General features: G+C 40.0%; 1 non-coding gene across 1 annotated transcript; it reads right to left on the bottom strand.

Moving 5' to 3' along the window:
- Positions 1–309: 309 nt before the first annotated feature.
- LOC136316525 (small nucleolar RNA SNORA15) lies at positions 310–446 on the bottom strand. The gene has a single exon (XR_010727755.1). It is a non-coding gene; the product is annotated as a small nucleolar RNA SNORA15 (small nucleolar RNA).
- Positions 447–19,258: the final 18,812 nt, after the last annotated feature.

Here is a 19,258-nt window from a genome sequence, read left to right as displayed (position 1 = left end):
TAAACACAAGCACTGAGATACTACGACAGTAGATCTGATAACCAAATCACTACAAAGTGTATAATGGGCGGGGAGCATATACAGCTTAGATATACTGGACAAAGGAATCATTCACATCTTGGGTGGGACAGAGCAGGATGGCACATGATTTCATCAAGCTATTCATCAGAACAGCATGCAATTTAATACTTATGAATTGTTTATTTCTCGAGTTTTCCATATAGTATTTTCGGACCATGGTTAACGCAATTAACTGAAAACATGCAAGCAAAACTACGGATAAGAAGGGACTACTTAGATGATTTTTTTATTTGTATCTACTTTTAGTAATGATATGCTATGAAAAAACTTGGCATACCATCACAGCCATTTTAAAGGGAAGACTACTTTTGCATGTTGTCTGGCTGTGTAAGCTACCGATAAAAGAACACAGGATTCAGCCATGCCTTGGACAATATTTAAAGAGAGTGTTTACAGTCATTAAGGGAGAGTGGGAAGAAAAAGCAAAGAAGTGGTACAGAGAAAATTTCTGGTAAATTTAAACAAAGATCAAGTAGACCTAGAAGAAGCCGTCAGAAAGTGAGAGTAAAAATCCAAGAGTGAAGTGGGGAAGCCAAGGGAAGAGAGTGTATCAAGAAAAATAGTAAACACGGTTAAGTACTCTGTGAGAAGCCAGGTCAGACAAGGCATGGAAAATGGAAATGACTGCCTGACCTGTGGTGGCGCAGTGGATAAAATGTCAACCTGGAAACGCTGAGGTTGCCGGTTCAAAACCCTGGGCTTGCCTGGTCAAGGCACATATGGGAGTGGATGCTTCCAGCTCCTCCCCCCTTCTCTCTCTCTCTCTCTCTCTCTCTCTCTCTCTCTCTCTCTCTCTCCCCCCTCTCTATAATGAATAAAATAGAATCTTTAAAAAAAAAAAGAAAATGGAAATGACTATTGAATTAAACAGCATGATGATCGTTTATTTATAACTGGGATGAAGAAAGGGAGAAGGGATACAAGTGGAGGTAGGCTTGTACCTTTGGAGGAAGATAAAGGAGTTTTAGTCAGGTGGTATAGATTCTCTCTACAAAAGTATAGATACTGAGAAAGGAGATTTGAGGAAGGTGTAAAATTATTGCAAGAGAGGGTCATGAGAAGACCAGAAAATCAGTTCAACTACAGATGGTCCCCAGCTTATGATGGTTCAACTTCAAAGTTTTCAACTTTAGGACAGTGTGAAAATGGGTATGTGTTCAGTGGAACTATGCAGACAGTTCCCGGGTTATAAATGAGATAGGTTCTGTTGGTTTATTCTTAAGTTGTTTGTAAATTGGAACAGGTACATTTACCTATTAAATGCAACTTAGACAGATGTTTGTCTTAACATTTAATTTTACCTGCTGTACATATAAGTACTTAAACATTTTCAAACACAACCTTAAACAATCCTAGATTATGCGGAAGATGATGGACTTGTTGGAGGGGATAGGACTGATGTTAGAGGCAGGGTTTGATTCTGCTGCTGGAGTCAGCGTCTTGAAGTAGGCATTGAGGGAGGTTTGTACAGAGCTTTTCTTTTCCTCATCATAAATGGCCCTGTAGCTTCTCAGATCTTTGGTAACTGTATGGTAAGCTTTGGCGAACCTCTCTGTATCAGGATTGTGCTCCTCTAACTTTGTCTTTCCTGCTTCAAAGAGATGAAAAGCATCAGCTAACACTTTTGTAAAAAACTTACTCAGTTCTGGAGTTTCTAGGTCCCTGTTTTCTTCCCTAAATGCTATCATCTGCTGTTCTAGTTTTATAAGGTCTTCGTTGGTTAGTTTTATGTCATGAGAGCCAAGTAACTCGATGATATTATTTTCACAGATATCCAGCAGCATTTACCGTGTTCTGTTCATAAGTATGAGCTGTATAGTTGGGACAGGTATTTGTAACTCGGGGACTTACTGTACTTCTCATTTTTAATTTTGATCTTTTCCTGGGCCACTGATATGTGGTGCAATACACTCTCATGAGACTGGGCAGCAGGCAGCTCCCAGTCAGCCATGCAGTCACAAGGGTAAACATCCAACACTCTGCAGTGTACTGTGTTGCCAGCATTTTTTGGGATATTATTTTCAGTAAGTTACTTGAGATATTCAACACTTTATTATAAAATAGGCTTTGTGTTGGATGATTCTGTCCATCTATTAGCTATTTCTAAGTGTTCTGAGCACATTTAAGGTAGACTAGGCTAAGTAATAATGGTTGCTAGGTTACATATTAAGTACAGTTTAGACTTAAGATATTTTCAACTTATAACAGGTTTACTGGGATGTAACCCCATTGTCAGTAGAAGAGCATCCGTACTGAGGTAGATTATTCTTTTAAATTTAAATAAGTGGAAATTATCCAAATTTTCTCTTGGATGAGGAGAGACAATATTGCAAAGATGTCAATCTTATTCATATCTGTCATTGTATTAATATTTGATGTGAAAATCATAATTTTTATTTAAATTACAATTGTATTTCTCACTTATAGAAAAATTAAATGTCTCAGGCACTGGGTTAAATGTTCGTAAAACCCAGTCAAAATCACAAGTTCAGAGGAATTTGCAAAATGACTGTAAAACTTATCTGAAAAATAAACATGAGAGAAGAGCAAAAAAAATTCTGGGAAAGAAAATAGTAAGTGTGGATTAACCAACTGTAATTGTGGTTTGCAATAACAGAGAGTTCAATGGGAAGAACTCAGCAATGATCACAAGTTTACAACAGGGTGACTTCAAAAGTTGGGTTTTCAAATCAATGGAAAGAAAAACAGGTTTACAATAAAAGGTTTTGGTTACACCTAGATAGCCATTTGGAAAATAATAAAGCCACACCTCTGGATAATTACTTTTCCCAAAATCAGATGGATCAAAGATATATATATTAAGACATTAAACTATAAAATAAAGAAGTAAAACTACATAATATTGTATTGAAAAGACCTTTTAAAATATAGAATAATGTTCATCATTGACTTGTCAAAAACAAACACATATTCACACATACAAACAATGCCAAAAGATGAATGTTAAACTGGGAAAAATATTATCAATTTTCAGAATGAAAGATTGAGCTCTGATAGATCAATTAAAAATATGAGGAGCCCATATTAATGAGAAGGGCAAGTGACATAGAAGCACAGCTCAGAGAGAAAAAACCCCACATGGTTAATAAACATGTGAAAAGATACCAAAGTTTGTAACAAATTTTAAAAAGCTAAATTTAAAACAAAAAAGCAATGTTATTTCTACTTATCTGATTAATACAATAAACATATTTTTGAGTACTTTCTATGTGCCAGGTGTTTTTTGTATTTTCTTATGAGTATATTTTACATATTTCTTGTGAGCATATTTTCCATAATAAACTACACATTTTAAATAATATGATCAGTAGTGAACAGATGCCTCTAAGGAGCATGATAATGCTTGAAAGGTGCTTTGTTTTTAAATAGGTCAATCTTGCTCTTAGTAATCTTGTTTATATAGTAATCTTGTTTATATGCTTAATTTGATTAGTACATTCTCTTTCATAGGATGTACAATTTTCATAAACAATATTTTTAAATGCTTACAAAATTAAATCTTTTCCTCCATTTAACTATATTTTATTTAATTGACAGTATTTCTGAGAGTGCAAAGTTAACTGGAATGTTAAAGGCAAACCAAACCAGAATCATAGCCCAGACTCTTCTATCAGCTGAAGATGAGATCAATGATGAGGCTAGTATTTCATTTCCTCATCTCTTCTTTTTTTCTTTCAACAAATATTTATTGTCTACTCTGTGCAAGGTACAGAGCTAGGTACTGGGGATATTATAATGGATGAGAGAGAGAATCTGTACCCTTAGATTTTTCTAACTGGGGCCACAGGGAAGTAAACTGACAATGATAGCACTTTGTTACAAAAACTTGCATTTGTTTTTTTAATACATTTTTTACAATTACCGTTCACATTCAATATTATTTTGTATTACTATAGTTTCAAGTGTACAGCAGAGTGGTTACATAGTCATTCACTTTACACAGTGAAAACTTGTATTTGTATTAAGTTACCAAAATCTCCCTTTTACCTTCATTCTTTCAATCTGAGGACATGGTAGTGCTGTCCAGGGTGACATGTTACTTCTGAGACTATACTAAATACTCATTTGAGAGTAATTGAGGCAAATAAATAAAGTATCTTTTTAAATAATATGTGATAGCTAAATGCAGCTAGGGCCATGGACTTCCTCCAATTTAGTAAGACTAAAATTTTTGGCAACACGAGAGAGATTTTCCAGGTTCAAATGAATCATTAGAGATGAGTAAATCACAGCCATAACAAATGTCCTATAATTAAGAAGATAAAGATGTATTTTAAGCATCGTAAATCTCGGAATAGCCCCAATATGTGTCTATTTGTCTTTGTCAACAAATACTGGAAAGAGCCAAAAGACTTAGTCAAACATAATTCCAAATAGACTATGCTTTTACAACCCACTAAGCTAATATATACTTTCTTAGGAAAGAAACCTCCTACTATATATACTAAAGAATTAAAATAGTTTCATAATATATGTTTATAGAGTTCCTAAATTATATCAGATTGAACCATATGGAATTGCCAAAATTTTTTCTTTTAACCTACAAAATTGGTGATTTCATGTGGTTTTTACTAATAGAATGGCATTATTTCAATTCCTGAGAGGAGATCTGTAAGGAATGAGTAATTTCTAGAGCTTTTGCTGTGAGCCACTCAGTACTAAGCCCTGTCTGACATCAATCCAAGGTCTTTACCTGGGGTCCACTGACTCCCCCCAAGTAGTTCAAGGCTAGACTGGAAGATGAACTTTGAACTTGGATAAAAAATTTTACAATTTATACCTGACCAGGTGGTGGCACAGTGGATAGAGCATCGGCCTGGGATGCGGAGGACCCAGGTTCAAAATCCTGAGGTCACCGACTTGAGCATGGGCTCATCTGGTTTGAGCAAGGCTCACCACCTTGAGCCCAAGGTCACTGGCTTGAGCAAAGGATTCACTGAGTCTGCTGTAGCCCCCCAGTCAAGGCACATATGAGAAAGCAATCAATGAAAAACTAGGTGCTGTAGCAAAGAGTTGATGCTTCTCATCTCGCTCTTCCTCTCTGTCTGTCCCTATCTGTCTCTCTCTGTCTCTGTCATACACAAACAAAAAAAATTTGCAATTTATTTTCACCAACCTGTAACTTGAATTTTTCATTTCTTTCCAATGCTAAGACAAAGCAGCCAAGTTTGTTTATATCATCTATACCTTTGTCACCAATAGAAATCACAGATATTTTAATATTGCATTACACATGGGACAGCTATCACAAAAGAGTGACACTTATTACAAACTTGAAATTTCCTGTTGATATCATATCTACTTTTAGACCTTATTTTTTAATACATTTATTAACAATCCCACAAGTTTTCTTTAAAAAATATTTGGATAACTGTATTATGATTGTACTTTATCATATTATATATTTTATTTTATATATTTAAAGTATTTTATTCTGAGGTATTCCAAGGGCTTCCCCAGACTCTCAAATGGGTTCATGGCACAAAAAGTTAAGAACTCCTACTACCTCTTGATGCTTGTAGCTACCCTGCATAATAGGTAGTATTATCACCCTGAATGCATACAGAAAAAGAGTTTCACCCATTTTATGAAAGTACACAACTAACAGCACAGCCAGGCTTCAAAATGAGTCTGATTCCAAAGCCCATGCTCTTAACCTGTACCTCTACCTCCTGGAAATTTCCAGGTGACCAATGGAGATTATAATTGTCAAGATACTGATGACTGGCCCTGGCCGGTTGGCTCAGTGGTAGAGTGTTGGCCCAGCTTGTGGAAGTCCTGGGTCCAATTCCTGGTCAGTGCACACAGGAGAAGTGCACATCTGCTTCTCCAACCTTTCACCTCCCCTTCTCTCTCTGTCTCTGTCTCTCTCTCTCTCTCTCTCAGTCTCTCTTCCCCTCCAGCAGACATGGCTTAATTGGAGCAAGCTGGCCTCAAGTGCTGAGGATGGCTCCCTGGCCTTACCTCCGGTGCTAAAATAGCTCGGTTGCTGAACAATGGGGCAATGGCCCCATATGAGCAGAGCATCACCAGGTGGATCCCAGTTGGGGCACATGTAGGAGTCTCTCTCTGCCTCCCTGCATCTCACTTAATAAAAACTTTTTAAAAAAGATACTGATGATCATCAAATAATGTTTGTGTGAAGTCAAAAAAGTATGTTTCATGCTACAGCCAGAACTGTATAACAATCCACTTAAAAAGTGTTGTTTATGGCACTCATAAGTTTGTAACATGAACAAGAAGACATCAAATAGTAAGGAGAGTGAGCCCTGGGTGATAGGCAGTGCTGCGAGGGGGTGAGGCCTCAGAGAGCCGGAGGAGGAACTGTCAGAGGTAGACAGCCTGGCACATGGAGGTGTGACAAGGTTGCAGATAGTGAAATTTACTTGTTAGTCAGTTGCCAACCTCTGCTTTTTTTCATACTTCTATTTTTATTGTTATTTCTGTCTTCTGTCTCTGTTTAGTTTAGTTTCTAATTCAGACTTTTATCCCATTTCTCCATGCACCAGCCAATTTTCAGCTTGAAATAGAGGAAAACATGGCAGGTTATAACATGAAATTCAGGTTCATACATATATCCATCTATCTGAGCTTTCATTGTGATTTTTAAATCGAGTTATGATTGATATGTAACATTATCAGTTTAGGTGTGCAACTTAATGATTTAATATTTGTATGCAATGTATTGTGAAATGATCACAGTAAGTCTAGTTAACATCTGTCATCATGTATTAGTTACAAAATTTTTTGGTGTGATGACAACTTCTAAGATTTACTCTTTTATCAACTTTCAAATATAGAACACAGTATTCTTAACTGTAGTCACCATGCTCTACATTACGTCCACATAACTTATTTATTTCATAACTGGAAGTATGTACTCTTTGACCCTCTTTACCTATTTTGCCCACTCCCACATCCTGCCTCTGGCAGCTATCAATCTGTTCTTTGCATTTATGAACTTGTTTTTTTTCCTTTTGGGGATTCCACATATGAGTGAGATCATTCAGTATTTGTCTTTCTCTGTCTGGCTTATTTCATTTAGCATAATGCCCTCAAGGTTCAGCCATGTTGTTGCAAGATTTTCTTCCAAAACTGAATAATATTCCATTGTGTGTGTGTTTGTGTCATATTTTCAAAAATCCATTCATCCACTGATGGACACTTAGATTGTTTCCATATCTTGGCTACTGTAAATAATGCTGCAATGAACATAGAAGTGCATATATATTTTAGAGTTAGTGTTTTTGTTTTCTTTGGGTAAGTCCCAGAAGTAGAATTGTTGATGATATGGTAATTCTAGATTTAATTTTTTGAGAAACTTTCATATTGTTTTCCATACTGGCTGCATCAATTTATATTTCCACCAACAGTGCACAAGGGTTCTCTTCACATCCTCACCAACACTTATATCTTGTCTTTTTTATAATAATCATTCTAGCAGGTATGAGGTGATACCTCATTGTGGTTTTGATTTGCATTTTCTTGATAAGTAATATTGAATGACTTTCCATATACCTTGTTGGCCATTTCTATGTCCCCTCTGAAAAAATGTCTATTCAGATCCTCTGCTCATTTTTGAATTGTTTTTATATGGTTTTTACATGTGATAGAAAGAGACCATAGATTCAAAGTGAGGCAGAGATTTCCCATTTAACTAGGAAAGCAGTAGGAATCCCATACATATCTTTTATTTCATACTTAATATATTCAACCATTATTTATTATGTCAAAAGCCTGGTCTTGGGGGTTCCCAAGTAACTGTTTTATCAGGATAAGCAGATATTGACAAATACCAGCCTTCCAAACTCTACTCTTTCCATTCATGTAACAATAGATTTAGACGTGATAGCCATCTTCACTTTCCTTAAAGAACAGTGAGGATCTCCAGGGAACCTCACTACGACAGGGACACCCTGGCTGGGAAATGGCCCACTATGCCAACAGAAACTGAGCTCCCTCTGCAGTTCTTCCTCTTCTAGATTCGCTGCTGTCAGGCTCCAACAGCATGGTGGGTTACAGACCATGGTCTGCATTCAGATAACCTGAATTTAAACTCCCATCTCTATATTCCTAGAGAGATAGCCTTGGACAAGTTAGTCAGCCTCTTTGTTTCTTAGTTTCTTCATCTGTAAATGAAGTTGATTAACATTACCTTCTATCTAAGGATGTTGTTGGGATGTTTGCAAAGTCATAGGCATAAAACTTTATAAATGCCAGCCATCTCTATCACGGCTAGTACTAATGCCACTACTCTCTTTGGGCATCCACTTTGCCTGTTCAATGACACCAGCAAATGCTACCTCAATGAGGAAAGGAAAGTTTCAGAGTGATAGAGCTTATATTTCTCCTGTCAATTATAGTTTTTTTTATGATAGGGAAATTATGAAGCAAATTTACCCAGCTATTTGGTTATACAGAAAGGCATATTCTAGAAGGGCTGATTCAATGATAGAAACAGGTCCTTCCAAAAAAAGTCACATTCTAACATAATGTGAAACTTTGGTTTTCAAGGCTATGCTAGCAAAATAACTCATTTTAAAGCTATGGATATTTGAGCTTTATTCATGCTGTTCTTGATGTTTATGTTCTAGGATCAGTGTATAGTTGAAACCATGTAATAATTATGAACTTCTGAAAATTGAAGCCCCTTTGATGGACTCAAAATGGAAAGATTGGAAAATCAGCTTCTTTCGAGCACTTACTATGTGTCAAGTGCGGTATATGGATTTTTATGCATTATCTCATTGATCATCAAGGAGCTCTACGAAATACGAATTGTGGCTCCACTTGAATAGGTGAAAAAATGGAATTTCATAAAATTGAGTAATTTTTCAAAACTAAACACAACCAGACAAGGCAGTGTCATGACTTGAATGCTGGGCAACGTGACTGCAGGGCCACACCCAGTCATAGCACTACACTGGTTACCTCCTGCTGTGTTAAATGTGCTACTTAGGTGGGGGCTGCAGAATGTTGGCCTTGTCTGTGGAAACCACCTCCTCTGCCCCCAGATCATAAAGTAGCTTATATTTGTTATCACTGAATTTCAAAAACTCACATGAGATTTGAATCATTATTGTTTAAATTTATTGATAATACCATAATTTTTGCTAAAACTGCCTAGAATCCATGGCCACCTAACACAATGTTGTGTCAAAGGTTAAGCAGAAATTAGAAAGTGAATGATTTAACTTAAAATAACATGCTGACTCTTAGATTTCTCTGGATAAGAATAAAGTGTTCCAGCAGACATTTGTCAAAGTCCACCAGAAGGAATGTATTATCTTTTTCTGCTGAACTCCTAGCTCACCAGACAAGGATTATTGCAGAAAAAGAAAGTCAAGAGGTTATCTCCCATAGACAGTAAGAGACTCAATAGTCGGGGAATAGAGCTTTGCATGAAATTCTTAAAGATCTTTGGGATAATGGTTTTAAAAGTGAACTTTTCGTTCTATTAGGTATTCATGAATCATACCATAAATGACTGTCCAGATCGTAGTTAGCACGGGTATTAATCATTTCATAGCTCTGTGCCAATGTTCACCTCTTGTCAGAAACAAATTTTCCATATTTCATATTCCCTGCTGACTTTTAAAATAAAATTTAGATGAGCTTTGAAAAGTGCCTTGGGCTCATTCAGTAAAGCTAATCCCGTCAAGTGAAACAGAGCCAAGAATGAATGGCCTATGGTATTTATCTTCATTACTGTACACAGGTTTTCTGATCTAAATTCTCTATTCAAACATACTTAGCTCCTAAGAAAGTAGGTTCTACAATGATGTTTATTCATTTTTTTAATCCAATTAATAGCCTGCCATTTTCTGGCAAGAACAGAGAGAGTTACCCTTTAGGGTGCTAGGGACATGAGGATACTCATAGGCCAGCTCCCATGATGACCACCACGCTGGCACATAGGCCCCAAAGAAAGCTTGATCAGAGAATGAAATTGCTGCCAAACAATTTAGCTGTTGAAAACCCTGGGCACCTTTCTTTCAGAAGGTGATTGTGAACAGATATAGTAAATTACCATTTTAAGTAAGCAAGAACCGAGTAGCCACAATAAAAGCATTACCAATATAGCTGACCAAAGAAAGACTGACTTGCTGGCCTCAGTTTGCCTTCTGTGATGGCCGAGACCGGGACAGCATCTCACTAAGAGGTCCTACGGGCTGCTACGGATTCTGCCAGGGCTACAAACTGGCCTCAGAAGAATTTAATCCTAGAGCAATTTGAAGACTTTATGAAAATAATTGTTAAAGATTGGGGAGGAATTAGAATCTAGTTTCATTTCTCTAGATCTTATTTTAGGGAACTATTTATTCTTTGCCGTCCATTTGGGATTTGAAATAACATAAGAATCATTTTCTAAATAAAGAGCTGAGGAGAAGGGCTAAGTTAAAAGTGCCCTGCAACAGGACCTTCCTGGCTCTTAGAAAAGTCAGTATCATATATAATTTGACTCAAGATATATTTGTCAATGCCTTTTATCTACTGCACTCTGCATACAATACTGTTTATCAAATCATAATTTAAAAAAATGAAACTAGACAATTTTTTCCAAATAAAAGGCAAAAATATCAAAATTTCTTTGTATGTATAATCTGTCTATCTTTCTATTTTAACTTTCTAATGTATTGACATAGTGCAGGTCAGAGAACACAAACAAAAATCATACCATTTTTCAGGGGAACTTTGAAGCAAGAGGAGATCATGGTTTCTAATTAAGTCATGTGACGATCTACCTATTAACCAGCTTTTCAACCATTATTTCAGAGTCTTCAGACAGTTTTGAAATCTTGAAGGGCTGTATTTCTCCTTGGCCCAAGAATACCATTCACATGAGTATGAGTGAAATGTATTCTCACAAGCAAAGGGCAGTGTGTAACCCTAATTCTGCAAGAATAAAAAACATTATCTTAGGTCCTGGCTTATCATAAGCTAACTTATCTTATCTATGATGCACCTTGACAAATTTTCTGTTTCTATCAGTTAGATAGTGCCTTGTCTAAAACTCTGAGATAAGGGCTTTCATTCACATAGTCTTTTTTAAATAGCTTTATTCACTATCAAGTAAATGCAGATGGAGCATAATTAGAAACTGGTTGAGCAGAGATCAGAAGTGTTTGTGAAATAATGGTGTAGACAAAGAGAACAAATCTCAGAAAAATAACTAACTGCCCTCAAATATATCAGAAAGCTGAATCTACACTTTATTTTCTTAAGGCCCAGGGTTCGCTTGCACCAATGTTTCCCTAAATTCTTTATTCATTCCACCAACTGACTGAAATGGATGCTATGGGGGAAAGGAGTAGTAAATGGTGCAGGGCAGAGGTTACTTTGAAAAGGTTATCCTTAATCATAATAACAAAATCAAGGAAAGAGAGCCACAGAGCCCTGCAAATATGGTAAGTCGTCTGCTTGAGGGATGTCCAAGTTAGAAAATGAAGCTTACGTATGTATTGATATCTGTTTCTAAAAGGTAAAAGGAAGGCACGGCAGGGGAGAGAAAGGGGAGAGAAACTTCTTAGGCAAGAGCGGCTGTGTTGACAGCTCCCAGGCAGGAGGGCTTAAAACTGGCAGATTCCCTGGCACACAGCAAGGGCACAGTGCCCTCCAGTTTGTAGAGAGTGATAATGGCAACATGCAGTAACTGTCAAACCCTCTAGAGTTAGTTCATATGAGCTTTCATGACATTGTTTGAATGTTCAATACAAGATGAAGAATGAATTAGGAACCATTTGTTTCTATCTTATTGATGCAAATCTTGAGACAGGAAGAATTGTTAGCATGACTAGCACAGGACAGAACTGTGTGTCAAAGCCATCTCTTTTGATTCCATGTATTGGAATCCATGGGAGTCTGAAAAGATCAGAGTAATAGGCTTTATTGAAAGGAAGAAAGGAACCCTGCCGGGCACTTCTCCAGGGAGAAGAGCACCAGTACAAGTTAGAGGGGATGAATGTTATAGGGTAAGGAAGAATTTCGAGTATGTGGGTGTTGAATCAAAAGTCCTGGTATGTCTAGAATGCTTCTCCTTGGGGCAGCTTGCAGCTTCTTGGAATTTCTCTGTCTCAGGGGTGATAGTGTAGTAAGGGTGAGTTCTGACAAATAAGCAGAACATCAAGAGGGCAGTTTGGAATTCACGTATCTATCATTTCTCAACTCTGTGGTTACATATAAAAGAAAGGCAGTTATTAATTTTATAATATACGATGAGGGGTGACAAGGAGAAAAAAATTGGAAAATTATTGCTTCTTCTAGAGAGAACTCAAGAAAAGAACCTTGCCAAGCCAAGTTTGTCATCCAGTTAAAGAGGTCATCAATTTCCGTGCTGTGCGGTCTGAACCAGGAGAAGTCCTCGAAAACCTGAGTGAGGAAGTAAAAAAAATTTGAGGTAATAATTGTTAGTTGCTTGCTGAGAGTGCTGATAGAACAGGGTGATATGGTGATACATGGTCTCCTGGATGAGCCTCATGAACGTGCTGGTCTGGTTCCTCTCAAATGGGAGGACATGTGGAGATTTTTAGAGACAAGGAACCTGTTGATGTAAGTTTTAGAAGGACTGAGTATGTGTGGTTTAAAAGGAAGGGGGTTTGGAGAATATTCAGGAGGGAACTTCTCGGGCTGAGGGGCGCCTTCTTCCTGCTGTCATCCCTACCTATTTGATATTTCCCTCATGAAGTTTTCCTTGGGGTATTGAGGAATAGGAGTGTAGGAGCATTTGATTGTAGGTAATTTTAGCGATTTCTCTCATCTGGGCCTGTAGGGACTTGATAAAGAAGGGGGCAAGTGCCTCGGACCAGTGCGGCTCCAAATAACGGTGCGGAATTAAGGAAACACACTTTGTCAGAACAAAACCGATGGGACTGGGAGGACTCCTCAAACTGCCTGGCAATATCTGAGTGCCTCATAGCGCCAGTTCGCTTTATTATATAGTCATATGCAAATCAAGGACCCTGATACAAAGTTGCACATCAAAGGCTAAGACAGGAACTCTCCCAAGGCAAAAACAGGATAGTTAGTGAAATTTACATAGGATACATTAGTGAAATTTACAAACATCTGAAACAAACAAAGAGTCAGAGGAAGGGCATGTATATTGCTTCCTGCAACCCAAGGAAGCAAGTGGAGTGGGTGCAAATACTCAGCATCAAAGCCAAATATGGAGATGGAGGGGGGAGAACTTAGCCTTTTGCTAAGTCTTGAATCTATAATGGCTTCCTGCCATTAACGGTCCACAACAGGCAAGTATTTGGAGATCAGGAATGCAGAGATAAGGAGGGTTGTATAGTGGGGGGTGAAAGTTCTTCCATGGTAAAATTAGAGATATTCTTTCCTGGCAGCCCTGGAGAGAGCAGTTAGCTTGAGCTAAAAGAAATGTTTCATGTCCATTTGTAGGCTCTTTTTCAGCCAAGAAGACCCAGCGATCTTGTCCCCTTACTATGTGAAGGGTAAAAAGACTGAGAAGCATTAAGAGGTGAATGCTATTCATTCTCCTAGTTCTTCAGAGATACAGGAGAGCTTTAGACCTGTAGGGGTTGTGTTGGGCAGATAAAATATATTATGCTCACTTTGTTAAAGATGGCGCTGCCCACGAGGAGGCCGTTGCCCAGGTGATATTAATGTGTGTCTCTGTGGGCAGGTAGAATCCTTGTAGCCTGGGGCTTGGTTTTGGGATTAGGCCTTTCCCACCCATTTTGATGTGGGGCGGCACAATCCAATCATGCCTCAGAGAAGTGTCTTTGTATTTGAGACTTCCCTGTTTTGTATATTGGATTAAGAGTTTGGATTTCTACACTATAAAATGGGGATGGAGCGGGAGCTTGCGCTCTTGGTTCCTGGGATGATTAGCATGAGAGAGCAGAGGGAGCAGAGCAGAGAGCAGAAAGAGGCCATGTGGCCAGGAGAAGCAGCCAAGATGGCAGAGTGCTGAGTGAGATGCCAGTTTGTGCAGAGTTTGTATCTGGGATAAGGAAGGAGATGGGGAACTAAGGAGAATAAGGCTGGTGAGCTAGAAACCTTTGATTCTAGGAAACTCAGATAAGTCAGTAGCTTTGTGAGCACTGAATGTGATTGGGTTTTTGAGCCCAGTGTGTGTTTTTACTTGCCCGCCGGGTGCAAGCTAGAATTAAAGATGACAGCTGTTGGGCAGATAAAATGTATTATGCTCACTTTGTTAAAGATTACATTGCTCACGAGGAGGCCGTCACCCAGGTGATATTAATGTGTGTTGAGAATCCTTGTAGCCTGGGGCTTGGTTTTGGGATTAAGCCTTTCCCACCCTTTTTGATGTGGGGCGGTACAATCCAATCATGCCTCAGAGAAGTGACTTTGTATTAGAGACTTCCCTATTTTGTATATTGGATTAGAGGTTGTGAAGCTACAATATAAAATGGGGGCTCTTGGTTCCTGAGATTATCATTAGAGGAGAGAGCAGAGCAGAAAGCAGAAGGAGGCCACGTGGAGGAGGCCAGGAGAAGCAGCTAAGATGGCGGAGTGCTGAGTGAGATGCCAGTTTGTGCAGAGTTTGTATCTGGGATAAGGAAGGAGATGGGGAACTGAGGAGAATAAGGCTGGTGAGCTAGAAACCTTTGATTCTAGGAAACTCGGATAAGTCAGTGGCTTTGTGAGCACTGAATGTGATTGGGTTTTGGAGCCCAGTGTATGTTTTACTTGCCCGCCGGGTGCAAGCTAGGATTAAAGACTATGGCCCACCAGTTTGTGACTCCGTTGTTTCTTTGCCGACTGTCCGAATCCAGTGCGAACTTGCATGGGCCAGAAGGCTGCTGTGATGGTGGCCCTAGCCATGGCTTCTGGCTTTACAACAGCCCATCAGTTTTTGGCTCCGTTGTTTCTTTACCGACTGTCCGAATTCAATGCGAACCTGCATGGGCTGGGCTGCTCTGATGGTAGCCTTGGCTGCTGGCTTTACAGGTTGAAAGATAGGATTTAGGAGGTTTGTTTATACAGGGTTTCAGATTTTTCTGTTTTGCGAGGGTTCAGGGTTGGTGTGTAGGGTTAGGTAGATTTTTCCAATTTTCTGATTGGCGAAGGTCTGCATGCGGTTCTGTAAGAAACTAGTGAACAAACATAAGAGGCAGGGTCCAAAAGTTAAAAAAATAAATATGAGAGTGAGTGGACTAATGAAAGGCAATAGTCAAGACACCCAGTTTGTGTGAAACCACTGATTCTATGTTTACGAATTCGCTGGGCTTCAGAGAGAGAGAGAGAGAGAGTAGGAATAAGACAGGGAAGTGGCCAGTCCCCCTGCCCCTAGACCTACTTTTATAGAAATTTTTAAAGCAACAAGGAGAGGAATTACCTGTATGGCTCGTTTGGTCCTTGAATTGACAGGTAGTGTACTAGGAACTGGAAGAGGCTCATGGGGTGGGATTAGGTTGATATTTGGGGTGAGATAGATTAGGTTACAGGCTTCTGTCCAATTAGTAGAGAGACACATATAGGTGTTGGTCCCACATGAGTAGAAAGCCCCTGATTGGGTGAGGTAGGTTGAGAGGTGAATAGAGAATTGATGGACAAGGGGTTGGTTTCATTTCTTTGTTTCCGAGCTCCAGATGGTCAGGGTAAAGAAAAGAGTCATCCCAATAAGTGGAGAGAGTAGAGGATTGTTAGCTAGGTTGACAAATTAAACATTCTTTGCAAACTAGTTTTCTGATTGTTCAAATTCTTTTTTCTTGGTACAAACCTCCTACAACCTGCACAAACCTTATAAACCTACAACTTTCATAAACTTTCTTATCCAGAAATAACTGGCCTTCATAACAACTTGCTTTTCCTTTTTCTTTCAAAAGTATTTCCATACCTTATACCTTCTATTATCAAAACCATACAATTCCTTTCTAGTCATAACTCTTAATTTAAAAATCTTTAACTTTTAGTGACAGTTAAGTTGACTTTCTTTGTACCCTAGTTTCCCTTTTCCCAAAGTCTGATCAAAAGAGTCCTTAGTTTCTTCATATATTTGCCATACGTAGACCAACCAGCTTCTGGTTTGTGGTTGGAGTAAGGCATGCTGTTTTTCTATTTTAGCAGCAGTGGGAGTTGTCAGGATCATGGTGTGTGGACCTGTCCATGTGAAAGTCAGTCCTTGGGTGATGTAATGCTGGAAGCGCCTCTTGGACAGTCTTTGAACAGTTTGCTGAGTAACCTGTAAATCCTGCAAGTACTTAGGGAATGGGTGGTTACATTTCTACACTTTGCAGTAGAGTTTAAGTCCTAGTGACCACTGCTTCTAGCTGGAATTAGCAGCAGGTCCCAGCCTACAATAGGCATGGCGCATTGAGATAAGAGGAATAGAGGAGATGCTATACATTAAATAAAGTAACAAAATCAGACTGTCAACACTACAGTAGAGATCTTTGAGGGATAAATAAAACTCAAATATTGAGGCAAGGCATATAAAATGGCTCTTGTGTTTACAAGAAATGAGATCAGCTTATCTGCTACTTGGAAGAAATATCTTAGGCTTGTGAACGATGTCCTTGGGCCTTCAGTGGTAATTTCCAGCATGCTGGGCAAGGTCAGGTCACAGGTAGCTGGAGCAGGGCTAGAAAAGACTGAACCCTCCCTCCATGGAGCAAGGGGGCAGCTTACCTTCTTGTGTCCCTCTTTCCACAGCAATGATGTGTCCCTTGATGGAGCCGGGAAGCCTGGCAGGCTTCAGTTCAATGACCTTTCTTTCCACTCTGGAGCAGGGCCCTGAGTGAATCCTATGAAGCCCTTTAGGGCACTGGAGCTTTTAAGAACATATGCCAAAAGCTGGTATTTCCTAACCTCTTTTGGGCCTATTTGCCTTTTCTGTGACTACCTTGGTCATTATAGACCTTAAAAGCCATGCTCAGAAGATCTCACTGAGGGGCTTGACTAAGAGAGCAAAATTGGGAATCCAGTGTCTAAAGAAGTCTATTAGACTGAGGAAAGAAAGAATTTCGTTTGCGGTGGTAGGTGGCTGAAGACTGTGGAGGGTCTGAGTTCGATCTAGGGTGAGACCTCAGGTGGTCTAAGGCAATGCCCAGATAGACTATGATCTAAGAGTGGAGTTGAGCCTTAGCAGAGAAGACATAATATCCCTTCACAGCAAGGAAGTTAAGAAGGGTGGAGGTATGTATCCTTGAAGCAGGCAGGGAGGCTGCAGAGGAGTAGGTCATCTTCATATTGTTAGAGAGTACTAGTTTTGAGATTACATGCTGTTAATCCTGAGCTAGTGCCTGCCCAAACAGGTGTGGGCTGTTTTTGAACCCCTGGGGAAAGACAGTCCACGTAAATTGCTGGGCTGCATTATTGTCCAGGTCAGTCTAGATGAATGCAAACAGAAAGTAAGAGTCAGGGTGTAGAGGAGTGGTAAAGAAGGCATTCTTGAGGTCTAGGACCATGAAGTGTGATAGTAACTTGTAGAGATTAGGGACTACTGGATGGAGGGGAACTACTGCCTCATTGATTAGGTGTAAAGTTTGTACAAGACGATAAGCCCCTGAAGGTTTTTGAACAGGAAGAATGGGGGTATTGCAGGGAGAGAACAAGGGGTAGTGGAAGGCACAGTCAGTCTCTGAGGAGAGGGAAGGATGGGTCGAGGAAGAAAAAGAGACAGAGCCTCCCATCTGTAAGGAGGGAGGAGGGGTTTAAGAACACAGTGGAGAAGGGAGAGGCCCCTGGCCAGCAGGGGAGGAGAAAGAGAGAATGGTATTTGCAGGTGAATGAGAAACAGAATCCTGTGAAGGGAGGGGGCTTTCTGGAGGGAAGAGACTTGAGCAAGATATTTGCAGAGGGACCAAAGAGGGGTCCCAAGAGAGGGGTTCCCCCCAGGGGTCAGGCAGGAGAAGGAGAGAGTTGGGAGTCTGCAGAGAAGGAAAGATTAGGATGGCAGTTTTAGGTGAGGTTTCTCTGGCCAAAAATGGCCTGCGTGTAGAACAAGCAGTACAGAAATTAAGGACAGAAGAGAAGGGAGAAGAAAGACCTGCACATAAGGAATCTCTGATGCCCTCCCCATCCAGTGGCAGAAATTGTCAAGATCTCTTAGGATATTGTAATGGTAGTAGAAAGCAACCTGGTTAGGTGCCTAGACTTTCGAGGAAGTCCATAGAAGCAGGCTGCTTGGAGTAGAAACCTCCCAAACTGTGAACCTCAGAGAGTAGAGTGAGGATGACACAGTATCCCAAAGAAGTAGTCCCAAAGGAGTAGAGGATTAGTCTCTGAGGCCTGAGATTGGGAGGAGCCCATGTTCCGAGAGGAGCCTGTCTGTTTGGTTTGGACTGAGAGGAGCCCATAGTAGAGGAGACTGGTGAGAGAAGGGGGCGACCCTGCCTTCAGTCACAGTTCCGAGAGGAGAAAATCTCCGTAGAAAGAGAGACTCAGACAGAAGGTCGTCAACCCAAGGCTGAGATCCTGGGACGTAGGAGAGGGGCCTGGCTAGATGCGCCTAGACTTTCGTAGAAATCCATAAAGGAGTAGAGGCAGACCACTCATAGATATGGGGTCCGAAGTCAAAACCATCCGACCAGGAAGGGGTGTGTTCAGAGAGAAATTTGGAGGCCAACCAGGGAAGGGGGAGGGAGAAACTCCTTACCTTTCTCTGGTCCGGCAGGGGTTTGGGACTGGGACAGATCACCAGCCAATCAACCTACAATTACACATCCAAACAGAATCAGGGAGTAAGCCCTGAATGAGCTGCTGCTGCCCATTGCTTCCCTGGTTGTAAGTTTGGACAGCAAAGAGAGATCATCCAGGCAGTACCCTGTCCCGGGTTTCGGCACCAAATGTTGGAATCCATGGGAGTACAAAAAGACCAGAGTAACAGGCTTTATTGCAAGGAAGAAAGGAACCCTGCCGGGCACTTCTCTGGGGAGAAGAGCACCAGTACAAGCTGGAGGGGACGAATGTTATAGGGTAAGGAAGAATTTCGAGAATGTGGGTGTTGAATCAAAAGTCCTGGTATGTCTGGAATGCTCCTTTTTGGGGCAGCTTACCAGCTTCTTGGAATTCCTCTGTCTCAGGGGCAATAGTCCAGTAAGGGTGAGGTCTGACAGATAAGCGGAACATCTAGAGGGCAGTTTGGAATTCATATATCTATCACCATGTCTGTCCTCTTTCTATAGGGCCAAAGTTGTTGCAGCAACCTATTTTGTGATCTGTTATA

This window comes from Saccopteryx bilineata, chromosome 12 (genome assembly GCF_036850765.1).
Source record: "Saccopteryx bilineata isolate mSacBil1 chromosome 12, mSacBil1_pri_phased_curated, whole genome shotgun sequence".
In the NCBI taxonomy this organism is placed as follows: domain Eukaryota; kingdom Metazoa; phylum Chordata; class Mammalia; order Chiroptera; family Emballonuridae; genus Saccopteryx; species Saccopteryx bilineata.
This window is presented reverse-complemented; position numbering and strand designations above follow the sequence as displayed.